This window comes from Aythya ferina, assembly GCF_964211825.1.
Source record: "Aythya ferina genome assembly, chromosome: 17".
In the NCBI taxonomy this organism is placed as follows: Eukaryota; Metazoa; Chordata; class Aves; order Anseriformes; family Anatidae; genus Aythya; species Aythya ferina.
Genome location: NC_140316.1, coordinates 6,980,781 through 6,994,979, shown reverse-complemented (window position 1 = coordinate 6,994,979; position 14,199 = coordinate 6,980,781). Strand labels below are relative to the sequence as shown.

At 52.1% G+C, this 14,199-nt stretch overlaps 1 long non-coding RNA gene across 1 annotated transcript; it reads right to left on the bottom strand.

Annotated features, from left to right (window-relative positions):
• Positions 1 to 1,835: 1,835 nt before the first annotated feature.
• On the bottom strand, positions 1,836 to 12,930 carry LOC311446120. Its single transcript, XR_014698757.1, has 6 exons — positions 12,865 to 12,930; positions 11,313 to 11,651; positions 7,823 to 8,072; positions 6,801 to 6,967; positions 6,248 to 6,375; positions 1,836 to 2,863 (listed from the first exon to the last, which is right to left on the bottom strand). It is a non-coding gene; the product is annotated as an uncharacterized lncRNA (long non-coding RNA).
• Positions 12,931 to 14,199: the final 1,269 nt, after the last annotated feature.

The window sequence follows — 14,199 nt, the reverse complement described above, 5'->3', positions numbered from 1 at the left end:
TGTAGCTATGTAAGTATAATTAATGCCATGCAGGGTAAGTCCTTAGCCCATTTACAGGATATGAAAGCTTAGGTACAGTGCTGTCTTCTACCTTCCTCTTTAAATGTGTTTTCTAGGTGAACTGGAATGCTCTTTTAAAAATAACGCCAAATTAACAGAGTAACATGTCTGCAAAGACTGTAACTATGAAACCTCCCTTTTCAGACAGCCTGCATAAAGAAAAATGCCTGCTGCAGAAAGCCAGGAATATCTGACAGGAAAACAGCAGTGCTACAATACATTCATTTTTCAACTTGTGAAGGCTGTCAGTTGTAGCAAAATGAGAAACTTCAGACACCTGCAGAACTGTACCACTTCTTACAAGTGTTAAATTATATGGAAGTTGTCATCTTAAGTTCCAGCATGTTTTCTTGTTGATTTGTGTCACTGTTTCCTAGTAAAAGAACATTGTTCTCACTCCTGTGAAGGTGCTGTGAGACCCTTAAATGGAAGGCACTGAAGAAATGCGAAAATGGCATTTACAACAAGAGATGTAAAATGCTGTGGTTGTTTTCTTTTTAAGAAACTCGGTTCATCTGTTAGTTATTTTCTGTAGTATTAATCAGGTGGCTGACAGTCTAGAAGTTCTTGTAGAGCATTTTACTACCAAATTAACTGTGAAGTAGCGTAGCATTGACTGAAGTGTTTGGTGCTGAAAGAATTTCTTGACAATAGGCGCTGACAGGTTGTCTTGCAAAGAAAAGCTATGCAGCTCTCTTAACTAGAGGAGGTTGTGATTCTTCTGTGCCCCAACTCCACCTGAAGTTTACTACATAGATTGTACTACTGAGAGTCATCATGTGAATACAGAAACTGCACTAAACTCAGTCTGCTGCAGAGAAAGCTTATTTCAGACCTGACCTAGCTGCAGGTAGCTCTTCAGAAAACTGGTTGTAGAATTCTTCTTTTGCATGTTAAAGTCCATGAATAAATACTGTGAGATTTGAGATCTTGAACACAACTTTTAACCTGGATTTTGTCACTAAAATAAGTGTCTTGACTGATCTCCTCATTGAATAAGGTATACGCTTTGAACACAAGCATTGTTTTAGGTTCAATTATGTTCTGATACTGCAGAAAAGCAAACTATTTTCCTTCAAAACTATGCAAAATTTGTTTGCAGTGGGATCTGATGCAAAGATGAGAGTTCGTACATCTCTGTGAACCTGGTTTTGGGCCCCAGACGAACAGTATTTCTCGTGGTAGCAGCGGTATAGATTGGTGATGTTCAATGCGGTTTAAATGTAGCATACTGACCAGCCTAAGCTGATTGTAAACTTGCTTCAAAGTGTCTTTGCCATTTTACTATAAGACGAATATTTTCATATAAAGACTGCATTTGATCAGTTGGTGTTTTTCTTTGAAGGACTCTTTTGATTCTCAATCGCTTGTTGCTTGCTTACATGTGTGCTGTCTGTTGCTTTATGAAGCCTCCTGAATTCGAGTGCTAACCTATCCATGTAGATGTTCCCGGGGGGCGTCAGGTATTCGTACTATGAAGCATGAGTCTGCAAGTGACAGCTTCGATCTATGCACCATTAAAATCGTCCATGCTTTTGAACTAGCAGCCGGTTTAATCACCAGGTGCCACACTAGTTAACTATCATGAAAGGCTTACTGTTTGACTCCCTCCTGTTGTGTATGTGTGTATATAGACATTGAAGCCTCTGACCAGTCCGAAAGTTTAAACGAAAACTGTTTTAATCAGTGTCCATCACTGGATAAGCGCTAATTTAATTCATGATTGTTTACAAATTGGAAAGAATAAACAAAAGGGAATATCCTGTCTGGGCTGGGGCTCTGAAGAGCCTGAGCATTATTTTTGTAAAGGGAAATACAGCATTCTTTGTGCCATTTCATGTGCCTGTAAAGTAATTTTTTAATATTATATTAACATCCTGGGAACGAGTGGGCTGCCTTTTGTTTTCTAGTCAAGTTTTCAAGCATATTTCTCAATACCTGCATTTGAAAGTGAGACCTGCCTAAAAGACTGCCTTTTGGGACCAGTGAAAGCATTCTTGTATAGCTGTCATTTTCTGTTCTGTTAAATGAAAATGTTTTTTGAGACAAGGATACAATTATTGCAGTGGGAAAGGTGGCCTTGTATTCGAGACAGTCTTCACTGTGTAAACTTTAAAACACAATATGTAATTTAAAGACCATGAACTTCAGGCAATAATATTAAAGTGTAAGCTTTTAAAATTTATTTTGGGGATCATAGCTTGTTTTATTTTTTGTGCTATAAAATTAACAGTATTAAATGAATTATATTCTTAGAATATATGGAGTGTCTTTTCTTAAGATTAGTGCCTTTTAATTTCTTACTCCACTTTTTTCATAGAACTGGTCCCAACATCAAGCCACTGTTTTTTTTTTTTTTTCCAGTGCCCTGTTTGTACAGTCTAAATAAAACTTGCCTCAACTTACAGTATCACTTGTTGTCTTTAGTCTTAAACCCGTGGTGATAGTGGCAGAGTATTTAGGTCCTTACTGTGTCAGTATCATGGCCTGTTCCGTAGGTAAATCTGTGCCAGCTGAAGTTTTCCCGAGTCAAAGCAACAGGTAAGCAGGAGAAAATACTGATGCTGAGTGAATGACACCATCATGCTCCATCCTTGTGCGTGTTCTCCAACTGTTCTGCTGTGCTCTGCAGGCTCAACTGAAAGATGCAGCTCCGGTAACGCCAATCGCTGTTTCCTTCCCCCTCGCACCTGACACCAGCGCTCTTCCTGTCACTACATTTAACTCTTCTTTTGTAGAGGCTTTTAAAAGTCTGTGTGGAAATTATGACCTTCTTTCACTGTGATAATTATCTTGACTGTGCCTGTAAGAACAATTTAAGCATTTGCTTTGAATTTAGCTTATTTTTTAGTAACTAAGGCCTGACGGGTGCAGGTAGGGACAAGTGAAGCCTTCTAGCCCCTGTTGAAGTTGTCACCATAAGGTGTTACAGAGCCCTGCTTTTGTAAATCAAGAACAGGAGGTCAGCTTTTTGCCTTTTTACAGTCAATCCAGATCAAAAATAGAGATTACGGTAACTTTTTAATATTTGAGATCATTCAGGTAAATCATTCACAATGTGTTGAAACTTGAAGTGAGCTTACATGAGATTAAAAAAAGCAGAACTTCAAACACGTAAATGCTGTAAGGGAGAAGTCTTAAAAGCTTGCATTGTTTCCCTGGCCTCTTCGTGGGTATGTGCTCACTGCAATGAAGGCTAGTGGGTGTGTTCTCTGCAGTACAGATTTCTACAGTGTTTTAATAAATGTTATAGCCAACTCTGTATAGTGTAGTAGCAAATACTCGTATTTGGCAAGTTACCTTTCTTCAGGAAAAAAAAAAATCTCAAATACTCAAGCAAGACCAAGGAAAGTGCATACAGGCAGCCTGAGAACTGCTTCAAATTATTTTGTGTACCTTTCTAGCAAAAACTGAAAGTGCTGAGCTGCTTACTGCAGCTGCTTCTCAGGACATCATTGCCTCACTATTTATGTTGCTTCACTATTTATGTAGCAAAACCAAGGCCCCTGCTTTACCAGCAGTCTGCTTCCTACAGCCCGAATTCTGACCGCATGTGCAGAAGCAGCACCGCTCCTGGCTACGGTAAGAGGTGTGCAACGCACACAGAGGCAGTTGCTGCCCATCCTCTGAGGAAGGGGCGGGCTGCCTGCACCAGCCAGCCCAGACAGGGCCTGCCCTGGTTTTTGTTTCAGTAAAATTGGGTTTCTCTGACACTAACCTGAGGTGTCCACATGCACTGTTATCGGGCAGTGGGAGTCGAAGTGCTTTCAGAGCCAGAAGGCTTGGGGAGTTTAATAATACCTGTGTTCTGAACAGAAGAACTTTGCATTTGTCTCAAAATGCATCAGGTTGGTATAAATCTGCACTACATAGGGGTAAGAGGCCACAGAACTCTGCATGGCCTTGTTTTGTCGTGCGCTTAGAAATAAATGACCTCTTCCTACCACTTGAGGTGGGAGGGGGTTGCTTTACTTTGGCAATGTTATCAGAAGGGATGCATTACACAGTCTGAGTGAGCTGCAGCAACTAGGGTGCAAGGGACTGCCATTTGTCTGCATTTTAAAAGGCAGCCTGGTTCCTGGCAGCCCTTGCCCCAAGTGCTAGCAGCACCAGCTTGCCCCCAGCTCTCTCTGCCTTCCCTTCCTGCCACCAGGCTGACCCCTGGGTGGGGCCCACAGCTCTCGCTGCCTGCGCTCAGGGCTCAGGGTTTGTACCAGGAGCACCCACGCTGCAGCTGCCTCCAGCTCCAGAACAGCCAGGGTTACTCAGCAGAACATCAAAGGTAACAAGAAATGAGCAACGACTCAAACGGAGTTTAGTTGTGGCTTACCTGCATGCAGACCTTCACTTATTTAAATTTAAGCGAGTTTGGCTAGGTCAGGCCAAACAGCAGGCAGCAAGGTGGAAGGAGCTGGTTTGTCACCTTCATTTAAATAAAAGGTTTTCTTTCTAAACCAGTACAATAGAAAACACCCCTTTAGTTTCAACCAGCTCTACGCCGGCTTGAGCTTACACAAGTAGCAAGTATGCCTAAATACACTAAAATAAAATGCTGTCACAACACATGAACAAGTTTCCTTGTAACTTTTTTTACACGGTTTACAATAACCAGTGTGACGTGCACGCAGGAAAGCTCTTCGGGACTCTGCCAACAGGGATGGCTCACCTTCGAGCAGCTGTAGTGGTTTCTGCCCCGTGTCCTCTGCCCTTTTTTGAGGGAGCGTATCAGCTGCTCTTGTAGCAGCTGTTGGACCACAAGCCACAGCTCAGTGTATTAAGGTAAAGCAGTTCCAATTTCAGGTTACCTTAATACCACGAGCTGCAAACGGTGACGGTCACTATGCAAACAGCTGAGCCCTCCTGCAGCAGGACTGTGAGTCCATGAGGGTCAGGAAGGCAGCAGGGAAAGAAACCATCACAGCTGTCCCAGAGTGAGCCTCCTGCTCTGAAATTTGAGCCCTACAAGCTTGCCTGCAAGCAGAAGTTGCATCAATTATTGTAACTTCTTAATGGGACCATTGCGTGCCTGGCCTGAATCTGGTCAGCACCGCGCTGCTCCAGCTGGACCACCCTCCGCAGCAGCAGCTGGGGACCCCAGTGCTGTGCCTCAGGCCCAGTTCTGCTTTGTGGGGTCCCCAGATGGGCACCACCTGCAGGAACCGGCAGCTGAGCTCAGCTGGAACCCAGCTGGATGCAGCCTCACCTGTGGAAGGTGCCCCCCGCGCTGTTCCTGAAGCAGGCCGGGGTGAGCGAGCGGCAGCAGGGACTTACCGCGGCGCTCTCCTCAGATAACCTTCCCAGCACCTGCTTGCTTCATTCCGGGCATTTTGTAACCAGAGCCCTCCCGGCACAAGTTATTAGTCTAGCCTGCCGCTGGCACGCCAGACAATCGGGAGCAGGGCTAAATGCAGGCTATCCGCAGGGACCCAGCTCCTGCTTTGTTCGTCCTGCCTGGTCCAACAAGGGCAGCTCAAAGTCAGCGCTGAAAAATCCATCACTTGTAATCCTGCATTTGCTCTAGAACTTAAGCACTAAAACACACGAGGAAGCGTGGATCTCAGTGACTCAACAGCCCTCTCGTGTGCTGTTTCCCAGTCTGGCTCTCTAAGGAATCCCCTTCAGGCCCTGGGGCAGGAAGGGCTCTTGCTCAGATGAGGGGGCAGTGGGCACTGGTTGGGGTCTGCTTTGCAAAGATGGGGCTGGCTCAGGGAGCACTACTTGGAAAAGACAGAAGGGGCTGAAAGAAGTGAACATCAGGGGCCAGATGGAAACTCTTGGCACTCCTCTTATTCCTTCTGTCCACTGCCCTGCAGCAGCCAAGCCAGGCCATGAGACCCCCGGTGTGCTCCTGACAAGAAGTGACAATCCCAGCCGGGTCCTAGAGTGCACTGTCACTGACCCTAACTTGTCATTAAAAAAACAAAACAATACAAACTTGCCCGTTACTCATTATGGTGAAGCACCCCTGATCATTTATAAGCCTTTGTGTGCCTAGACTCCAGCCCCAGAGCTTGTTGGTTTTTTTTACTATACTTTATGTTACTGTACTGATTTGATCTGAATTAGGAGGTAGTTCAAGGCAGGAGACTCTCACTGGGACTTTTATTTGCTGAATCTATTTCTGAAATGTTGGATTTTCTCTTTTTTGCCCTGATCTTGTGACCAGTGTTATCATTAATCGACTGACATTGCAGAGGAACAGCTTTTCTCCTCCCAGGTGAGGCAGCTGACGAACAGTGGGAACTGGCTCCTCGTTGGCAGCACCGATGGGTACACACACAGCACACGGGGCTGGCTTCCTGCCGGGCCTCCAACCTAATGCAGGCATGGCACAGAGGCAGTGTCATTCATCTCACCAGGCCTTCTTAAGGGCAGGAAGAGCCATATCCTTCAAAGAAAGAATACCTCCTGCTGCCCCGACTACCTGCGATAGCTGTGAGTACTCAGCACTTTGGAGACCCAGCTCCAACATTAAAAAGAGAATTTCCCTGCATGAAATAACACCTGGACATGGGACACCTCAGCCTGGGGGGTTGGCCACTGAAAGGCTCAAATGAGCTCAGGTCTGGAATTAAGCTGAACAGGGTAACACCGGGCTGAGCAGCACACACAGCGTATTGGCACTGTCAGAAACTTCTGCTCGAAATCATCCCAAACCACAGGATGTCCCCAGTAGCAGTGTAAGGCTTTCTTCCAGTACTCAGTAGCAGCTCCTGCCTGTACGGGGCTGAGTAACCCACCTGCATCAGAACGGGCACTTGGCATCATTTGATCGAGGCAGAGGTAGCTGATGGGATGGAAATAGCTCTCCAACCGGTGGGACAGCACGCTGGGCTCCGAGCAAGGGTTTGTGCTGTACAACAGTGGTAGCCCACAGACCTCCACCATGGCGATTGTGTTATCAACGCTGGCCTGAATTTAAATAGATAAAAATAAAGAGATGTTAGCCTGGGAACAGAAAGCTTGCACAGTCCTTAACAGGGCAGTGAGGATGTAGGACTTCCATCTGTCAGATGTGTGGGACTCCTGCCTCCCTCACTGCGGTGGCCTGGTTTCAGCCACACGTTGCAGTCCTGCAGCCCTAAGGCAGCGTGGCACTGAAACAGCTTTGGAAAATGGAGGGGAGTGGAGGAAGGAGAGGAGTACCTGGAGGAGGACAGGCGGATTAAATGCCCCTCCCTGCTGCCAAACACTCTGAGCTCTGTAGTCATCACCCAAAATAGAGCCATAGTCTGTGTCTCCTCCAAGAGACAGTCCCTGCTGCAAACATGTCAGGGCATTGCTGGGGCAACGATTTACAGCACAGGGAGTCACTTGGGGAGCTGCTGACACCGCACCCCACTGTACCTGGCTGCTTTCCCTTTCCCCCACCATTAAAGCTGCCTGTTGATGCTTGCTAGCCTGGGAACCTGACACAGGGCTCGACCCAGCAAGGAATGTAGGCAGGGTTTGGGCAGAAAGGAAGAAAGGTCCTGCGCTGACCTTGGGTGTAAATCAGAAAGCCACCACATGTGGCTATCATCTGAAGCCAGGGCCACCTGAACCCCAAGGGGGCCTTTTGGAGGAGGCTGAGCAGCTCTGAGGCAGCCCCTGCAGTAGCCTGGACCCTCCAGGACTGGCCATGCTCTCCCCTAAGCCCTGCCAGGGCTCTCTGGCTCTACCAATGCAGACTTTACACTGCAGCTGGGACCTTCCCCAGGGGACAGATGGCAGCAGCGGTGCTGGGCCACCTTTTTTGGGGCTGTTTCAGCAGGCAGGATACTTGCCCAGAGTGCAGGAGGTGTGGATGCAGCTCCTTCCTCAGCCAGCAAATTGCCAAGCCCAAGTCTCCAGTGTGCGAGGGAACGGCCACAGCACAGCTTCCATGGCGCTGCTCCTCCTCGCCCTCTCTGGCTGCTCTGGGGTGAGGAGTCCCAGACTGCGAGAGGTGCAGGTGCCTGAAGTGTGGATGTTTGGGGCCCCTCCAGGCCATTCAGCAGCTCTCCAGCTCCACGCAGCCTTGCTCACTCCTCCTGGACAGAGAGGCAATCAAAGTTGAGAGCACAGAGTGGGCTGGGATGGCGCAGAGCTCAGCTCCTTTGGCCCGGAGAGAGCTGGGGACCGGGTCCCAGCTGCCTGCCACAGCCACAGCATCCCCCCTGTGGGTGGGTGCTGTGCGCTGGGAGGACAGCGAGGCCCCAGAGCACTCCAGGATCGCAGCCCAGCAGCGAGGTGAGGGGCCAGCCGGGCTGGCTGGAGAAAGGAGAGTTTCAGGGATATTTGTAACAGACAGATGACACTGGTGATCCATCGAACGAGGCAGTTTGCAAAGCCTCACGGCTCCTCCATCCCTCTCACTGCTGCCAGCACAAACCCCTGCCCACGCAGGGCTGCCTGGAGCACCCAGCAGAGCCGGGGAGCTGCTCCCAGGCCGGCGCTGGGTTCAGCTCTGACAACCTGCCGAAGCCACGCTGCCCTGGGAGCTCGCCTGCGCTTTCCAATGCGCAGACACCTCCTTCCCTGCGGAGGAGAGCAGCACCTCCTCCTCCTCCTCCTCCTCCTCCTCCTCCTCCTCCTCCGCTCACTCGCCTTGCTGCCAGGGTCCCTCCCGCACACGAGCTGCCTCAGCCCCAACTTGCCCTGGGCCCCATCGCTGGCAGTGTCTGAGCAAGCCCGCTCACGTCCAACGCCCGCCGCAGACACGTCGCGACAGCACGGGAGCTCCACGCCCCGGTTACAAAGCACCGCGGCTGCTGCTTGGCTTTCCCCGTGCTCCCTCCTGCCCTGAGACACCCAGGCCCCAAAATCTTCTGCAGCAACCCCTGTGTGTGCTGCCCGGGTCCTGGCCCAGCCGTCCCCTGGCAGTCACTGGGTGGCACTGTGCCCCTGCCTTGTGCAGCCACCCGCCTGCGCCCACAGCTGAGGCCATGGGGTGATGACTGCCCCGGCCAAAGCGTGCCCACGCAGGGCAGCCAGGGGCTGGGCCGCAGCTGTGGCAGCAGGGGACGGAGGCCCCGCGGTGGCTGGCAGCCCGCAGGGAGGTGACGGAGCCGTCCCAAGCGCCCGGAGCACAGGCTGGCCGCCGGCGAGGCTGGCTCTCCCCACTGCGCCTCCATTCTCATTACGGTGGTAAAACGAGATCAACTGCGCCCTCACAAGATCCCCCCGCCATAAAACTAATAGGGCAGGCAATTGGAAGGGCTCTGTGAAGTGCTTTATGGTCTGGACACTGGGAGTGAGCTCCGCAGCTCAGAGGCTGTCCCAGTCCCCATTCCCAGGAATTTCCCCCCCAGCCGCCCCCTCCAGGCTGGGAGCACCGGGAGGAGCCTTCCCGGAGCACGGCACCTGGAGCCCCACAAGGGCCCACCAAGAGCACCCAAGGGGAGCTCGTTTCCCCCTCGGGGATCAGGATTTCTGCTTTGCAGCACAGCCCAGCACAGCCTTGCCCCAGCTCGGGGGGCTGCGAGGCCATCGGGTGAGCCAGGGCAGCCACGGCCCCGCTCACGTTTGCTGGGGCAGCCTCCTGCTTCAGCTGGGATTGAAAGGCAGAGGCTGGGCTCGTCTTTGTGAGCACAAAGCAGCCCTTCTCAGCCTTGCTACAGTAAAACCACTCGGCTCTATAAAGGTCACCTCCCTCCACGCTGACAGCCCCGTGCTTGGGAAGCTGGAGGGAGGCAACACGTGGTGCTGGGGGAGCCCCGTCGCAGAGGGCAGGGTGCGGAGATTAAGGGATGGGTTTAACTTCACGCATTGCCAGGACTCGCACATCCCAGCGCCGTACTCCAGACCCACATCAGCCTGAAACCAAAAGCAGGAGCCCAGCCCTGCCCCTGGCAGCAGCCCCAGCACCACCCCGGGCAAAGCGATGACCGAAGGGAGCGGTGGCTGCCCGCTGTGCTTCATCCTGACGTGTAAGAGCAGCCCGAGAAGCTTCCCTTCTTTGCTCAATCTCCATTAGACCCTGCAGAGAAAATTAGCACGAGTGCGCCAGCAGTGGCACCGAGGGGATGGACCCTGAGCAACTCAGGGGGGGATTTAATTAGTTTGCTGAAAGCTTTTTAGCTACCTTCTACAGCCCCAAGCCCTGGCAAAAGGAAGAGACCAAGCTCCTCTGCCATCAGGGCAGGAGACAAATGGGAGATGGGAAAGCAAAAGGCTTCCAGGTCTCCGTAAGCATCAGAAGGGAGGCAAAGAGCCTGTTTCTCCCCTCTGTGGTTTAACTGCAATCTCTCTTCTCCTGACTGTCCCCACTTACCCCGTGGGACACAGCTGCATTTTGCTGTGCTGAAATCCCTAGTGCTTGCAGAAATCCCCTGATAAGAAATGCCACAGGCGCACACAGTGTTACTGCTTGCTCCTTCTGAGGGACGAGTGGCTCACCAGCACTGTGGCTGCTAACAGGGGCTCTCCACTGCCTGGTTTTCGGGTTCATCCCAGCCCCGGATCAGAGCTCTGTGCTGTCGTGGGGGGACGGGAGGGAGTGAGCACAGCCCCAGCTCCATAACCAAGCCCCTGCTGAGTCCCCTCCTTTAATCCAAGGATACAATTTCTTTGCTAGGCACATGGTGAGCTGCCCTCCCTACCTTCTCCGCTGCCTGCTGACATTTGTATCTCAAACTAATTGTCGCTATATCATCTGATCCTGCCCAGCTGTCTAAAAAAGCAACATCCTGCGTACCTCTGGGACCTCTTTGTCAGAGACTGTGAACTCATCTCCATCCAGCACCAAGATGGATTGAACAAACCAAAGCAGTATTTTATTGCTGAAGCATAAAACATGGGAATAAACAAGCACCAAAGTGCTACTGATCATTAAAACCAGATGGGAGCCCATTTACTGCCTCCAACAGTGAGGTGCCACCGCTGTGCTGCCGAAGCCCCATTGAAATAGGAAACCCACGGCACCATCTGGGAGGTGCAGGGCGGCCTCAGCTACTCACAGCCCCTGGAATTCAGGCCTGGATTTCGCTGTGGTCGCGTCTCTCCTCCACCCTGGGCACAGTAACACGGCTTTGGGTACTGGCTCCAGAAGCACGGTCACTCCTGTAAGGCTGTGCCTAAATTAAAACGCCCCGGTGGGGACAAGCAGCCTGTTCAGGGCCAGTTCCAGTGTCTGGGAACTGGGAAGAATTACAGGCCAAGTTGCCTGCACGGGGTGGGAAGTCAGCTGCATTTTAACAGGATTTTTCTCAACACAGGTCAGAACCGTGCTGGGCAGCCCTGTGCGTGTCAGCTCCCGCACGGTGCATCACCCAAAGCAGCCCGGGCCTTACCTTGTTTCCTTTCTGAGCGGTGCTGGCTGGCAGGAGAAGCTGAGCATCACGACGGGGAAAATGCTGGGGCTGTTTCTTCTCCTTTCTAAGCACCGCAGACGAATGCACGATCAGCTTCTGCCCCGAGCATAGCAAGGGTGTTCCCAAAGTTTGGGGTACTGGAAATCGGCCTTCAGAAAGAGCTCGGTCCTGAGCTCAGCACCCCACCTGGACTGGGGTTTGTACCTGTGTCTTCGAGCCCCATCTTCCTGCGGCAGGGAGCCCTGAGCACGGTGTGGGGCCGGGGGCAGGTCCCCGGGATGCGCCCCCGTAGCTGGGGATGCAAAATGGAGCAGGAGGCTGCTGGCAAAGCAGAGAGACAGACAGACAGATGCTTTTACACTTCAAAGGAAACGGGGCCCTGTGAGGCTTTCAGGAACACTCACCGATCGATAGACTCCTTTTAAACACCGAGCACATTTGCTCAAGTGTGAGGCAATTAGTCCCTGAGGATGGAGGCAGGGCAGGACCATTAACAGACATACGGGCAGGATGAAGCCAAGGATGAGAGACTTGGGGCCAGGCTCCATGCGAGACCGGCAGCCTTTGGGCCAGAGGCTGCCCTCCTTTCCTTCCCAAAAGAGCAGCCAAGCTGGCCACATGTGGCAGGAGACAGCCGCCCTTCTGTGGGGCATTACATCTACCCACACACCTCGGGAGGGCAAAGAAGCGTCTGCAGGGCTGGAAGACAGTCTGGGCTCAGACTCAGGCTTTCTTTTAGCAACATAACATCATTTATCCTGCATCTGCTTTGTTGTTTGTATGGTTTCTTCTAACCATAAAGCAGATCTCGTTTGTGAGCATCCCCAGCAATTCAGATGCAGCCTCACGCTGCAGCAGTGCGAAGCTGCTCTCAGCACAAAGCACGCGGCATCAGGAGTCTCCTCGGGAGAGGCAGATGGGTTAAAAAATGGGCTGTACTGGCCTGCTGTTCTCACCCACAATTTTCAAATCACCCCTGTGCCTTGTGCTGGCTGTGGTCTGAGCTGCTCTGGACAGGCTCGCTCTCCACAGAGCCCCTTCGAGGTGGTAAATTAGAGCTAAAACCAGGCTGTGGGAGTACAGAGGCTGAGTGAGAACAGAGCCAGCACGGGGATGAATCCCACAGCATAACAGAAATCAGGCCTGGTCACCCCCTTCTGCTCTGTATCAGCATTTCCATGCAGCTCTCCCCTCAGCACGGCCGGTGAGGATGTAGCAGAGCTCCCGGTGCTTTGCGAGGCCCCCAGATCAGAGCTGGAGGAGCAGCAGTGCCAGCGGGCAGGAGGTTTCTCCTGCAGAGAGCTGCTGCAGTTCACCTGCACGGTCTCATTTTCCAACACGAGGGAAAGATACCAAAAGTGAGCCCTGCTCTGTGCCTAGCTGTGTGGCTGAAAGCTACTCTCTCTGACTCTCCTTTACAGAGGCACAAAATTTTTCCCTCTTCAGTAAAAATCAGAGAGGAAGAAGAAAATCTCAGCATGCCCCCAAAGAACTGTAGGGGATGGAAATTGAATCCACCCACTGCACTCACCGAGCGGGGCACTGTCTGGGCAGGAATGCTGGAGCCGTACACCTGCACATTCAAAGCAAAAATAATGGAGTATTACAGAAGTGTCAGAGGTAATTCAGCACCCTACAGCAAAGTACTTCGTGCCATAAAACAAACTCACATGACTTGGAAAAACAAAAAAGGAACAACACTAAATCAAGCCCAGCAGCAAGCACAGAGCGACTGGCTGTTTGTCGTGGCCGCAGGGCCTCTCGTTACCGCTGCATTAAAGGATTCCTTCACACTTGTTTAAAATTTTGTCTAAAGCTGCTGCTTGGGCCCAGCTCTCAGCAATGCTTCAGCATTTGTTCGGGGCAGCACACGCTGCACGCCGCAGGGAACACCGGCTGCAGAGGAGAAACACTTCCCTGGTTTGCTTTACTTTGCCCTGGGAGCCTGCGAGCAGCAGCGTTAGCTCTGCCTGGGTTTCTTTGCTCAGATTCGCTGGCTGCAACCTCGAGAAACCACACTTCCACCTCATTACACCTCTACAAAGCACAGCAGCAAAACCAGCTTACCTGGAGCGGCTGGGAGCCTGGCCAGGAGCACGCCTGCACCTCGCAGCTGGGGGAACCGAGAGCTGAGCCCTGGAGAAACAGGCAGGGCCAGGCACCCACCCGTGCCGCCACACCAAAACCGTACCTCTGAGCGCTGCAGGAGCCCACGCAGCCCGCAGGGGGGCTTTGGGGCACACGCACCACCCAGGGCAGAGGGGAAAAGTGCAGCAAATCATCCCCTCCCCACGCTTCCAGGAAAATCCCTCATCCTCCTCTCTGCCTGCATGCTCCGACCCCTCTGTCTGCCGTCTCTTGGGTGTTTAAATTCAGCGCTGCCCCCTCACTCCCCAGGGCGAGATGCAGGTAGGTGAAGACACCTGCGCCCTGCACACCTGGGGGCTGAGGAGGGGGCACAGAGGGGCTGGCAGCGCTGCTGAGGCTCCTGCCAGAGCCAGGCAGGAGGTGTTGGGCTCAGCAGCAGCACAGCCCCACGCAGCGGGGGCCAGCAGGTGCCGGCTGCTGTTTGCTGGTGTCAGCCAAATGCTGCGTGCCCCCTGCTAAGAGGCTCCGTATGGGACCCCGACGCGGGGCTCACGGTGTAAGTGGCTTTCAAGCCCTGCAATAAAATACCATTTGACTCGAAGGATGTTGTTATTCCTGGGAGGGGGCTGCTGCTGCTCACTTGGCTCCCGTGGAGGTGACCCAGGATATGCGCTACGGCAGGAAGGGCACAGCAGGATGCTCCCCCCGCCACCGCCACCCCCACTGCCCTCAGCGGGGTGCTTCTGTAGGGCCAGGGGGTGGCTGAGCGTGCAGAGGC